A 2,829-nucleotide genomic window follows, 5' to 3' on the forward strand; every position below is an offset into this window, starting at 1 on the left:
TAGTTGGCGACAGTTAATTTGCTTAGGAAGTGGATTACCTCAAAACTAAGACATGCTTAATTATGATATTGATACTGTCCCATTTTTTGTCTCATAATCTCCAACCACTTCCATAAAAACAATAATATTAATAAACCTTATATTTAGCATTTTAATTAAATAATTAGTTATACAAATTAAGCTAGCTTCTTGAATCCTCCAAATATTACACGTGTGCAGAAGCAAGAAGAGACGATGGCTTCTCTCTATGGCAATGTTGACGATCAAAGTAATGTTTGTGGGGTCTCCCAATTGTCAAAAGCTAATGAGCTTGAGATATTTGTTGATGATCTATAGGTTAGAGTAGAAAACGGACTGTCCTCTGGTCCTACAACCAAACTTTATAATTTATAAATAACGAATTTATATTATCTATATTAGAAAAATAATTAAAATAATGCAAATTAGATTCATGTAAGAGAAGGGTTTCACTTTTCTTAGCCGGAAAGATACGTGGATAATTGCCGGGAGAATGAACTCCGAAAAGATCGAATAGAATAAAAATGAATAGAATATGATAAAATATGAGAAAGTAATCAAATTAAATATGAATCAAGACGTTCAATAAAAAATTACTTCTTCACTAATCTTTTAGAAATACAAGAATTTCATTTAAGAATCCCATTGCTTTAGGTAATAAATTCCATTTGAATTGGAATACGATCATTCACTATGACTTGCTTTCGTACTGTATAAAGAAATGATAATAGACTTCAAAATGATAGTTAAAAACGCGTTGAAAATTTTAACAATATAAAGTCAGCAATATTGTGAAGGTTAATCAAACATAATTTAACAAACATTAGGTAAATCTTTAAAAGTGATAAGTTGAGATTCGATTTACAGGCATGTGTATTGAAGTGTACGTAAATATGCATAAAAACATATAAATTTGTATCAGTTGTTATAATATAGAAGGAGATATAATACAAGAAGAGAGAGATAGAGATCATTATGTGAAGTGGAAGCAAAATGGTATGTATGAATTCTCATACAGGTATGATGATTACCGTGTGAGTGAAGAATAATGCATCGAAAAAGACTAGTTTGAGTCAAAGACAAGAACACCAACCGTCACCTTTTCTCTCTCATCTCCTTCTCCTTCTCTCTCTTCATAGAATTTATACTATTATGTATATATAAGATGTAATATCTAATCTAAATCAAAGCCAATCTCCCCAAAAGAGAAACTTTACTTGATCTAAATATCTTCTCTGACAATGAGAAAGCCAGACCAATCTGAAAGAGAAAAAGGGTGCAATAATAATGTGGTTAGCAAGGGAACAACCATGAAGACTAGAAAGGGTTTGTGGTCACCTGAAGAAGATGAAAAGTTGATGAATTATATGCTGAGGAACGGGCACGGTTGTTGGACCGATATAGCCAGGAATGCTGGCCTTCAAAGGTGTGGAAAGAGTTGCCGCCTTCGTTGGATCAATTACCTGAGACCTGATCTTAAGCGTGGTGCGTTTTCTCCCCAGGAACAAGACCTTATTATTCATTTGCATTCAGTTCTTGGCAACAGGTACACACATAAAATTGATTTTGAAAAGAAAGTCTCTTGATATATGTTTGGATACATATGCAATAATCATATGTTCCCCTTTCATCTTGGTTTTGTGTTTACTAATTTACAATGAGAATCATCAAGGAAAAGTAATCAAGTCATATATTTTAGTTATGTAAAAAAGATACAATAAACCTTAACAAACATATTCTCTCAACATATCTATTGCTAACATATATGTGTATAGGTTTTGTGTCTACTAATATACAAAATTAATTATGTAAATGCAGGTGGTCACAAATAGCGGCTCGTCTTCCAGGAAGAACAGATAATGAAATCAAGAATTTTTGGAACTCGACCATAAAGAAAAGGTTGAAGACAAGCAAAACCAACGTGTCCACCATCTCACAAAATGATAGTATTGGCGACTTGTCTATAGAGGCAAATAGAGATCTTAGTGGAGAACTTGGTATGTTCATGTCAATTCATGATCATGAGATTATGAATAATTGCATGGACTCGAGTTTGACATCACCGACAACTACATCTTCATCGGTACATACTAACCTTATGTTCATTAATGGCCATGACCAAATTGGTCATTTTGCCACCATTGGTTCTTGATAAAACCAATTTTGACTCAATTGGTGGACAAAGTTTTTCCAACATTTCCTCTTGCTTAGAACAAGGTGGATATGGGGATGTTCTTGAGGTACCCTACATGTTTGGCATGGGAAATGACATTAATAACCCTGCATTGGGCAATAGGGTTAATGAAGAGAATGCTAATGCTTCTTTTAACCATAATGAGTTGGATAACAGCACAACACATCATGTTAACCAACATTTTAATGGGGGTAGTGATGGTAATATCAAAATGGAGGAAGTGGCTGGTTTTGGAAATCATTGGGCAGGAGAATGGGATTTTGAGGGGGTCTTTGCCAATGTTTCTTCTATACCTTATCTTGATTTCTGAAGAAATGTAAATAGACAAAGAGAGGATAGAGAATTCTTGAAATTTATGTAAAATTTAAAAAAGTAAAAGCTAGGTTGAAAATTGTTGATACAGTTATTCATTAAGTACACGTTCGACAATAAGTGAGATCGAGATCTACTTGTACGCACATCTTTATTGTACAATAATTTTGACACGAAGATATTGTCACGTACATCTTTTTATTTATAATAACCTTGATGACATCGACCTCCTATTTTGTGTGCCGCATGTTTGGCCTAGTAAAGTTCTCCATAAGACGTGACCCTGACAAATTTGGTTTGTACAT

The 2,829-nt window shown here is 33.5% G+C and overlaps 1 pseudogene across 1 annotated transcript; it reads left to right on the forward strand.

Moving 5' to 3' along the window:
• The first annotated feature begins 1,247 nt into the window (after positions 1–1,247).
• LOC143536562 (transcription factor MYB83-like) lies at positions 1,248–2,590 on the forward strand (annotated as a pseudogene). The gene is made up of 2 exons (XR_013135905.1): positions 1,248–1,564; positions 1,837–2,590. The product of XR_013135905.1 is annotated as a transcription factor MYB83-like (transcript).
• The last annotated feature ends 239 nt before the right edge of the window (positions 2,591–2,829 follow it).

The sequence above is a fragment of the Bidens hawaiensis genome, unplaced genomic scaffold, assembly GCF_021521415.1.
Source record: "Bidens hawaiensis isolate Kalapana, Puna unplaced genomic scaffold, B.hawaiensis_p1.1 tig00010814_1, whole genome shotgun sequence".
In the NCBI taxonomy this organism is placed as follows: Eukaryota; Viridiplantae; Streptophyta; class Magnoliopsida; order Asterales; family Asteraceae; genus Bidens; species Bidens hawaiensis.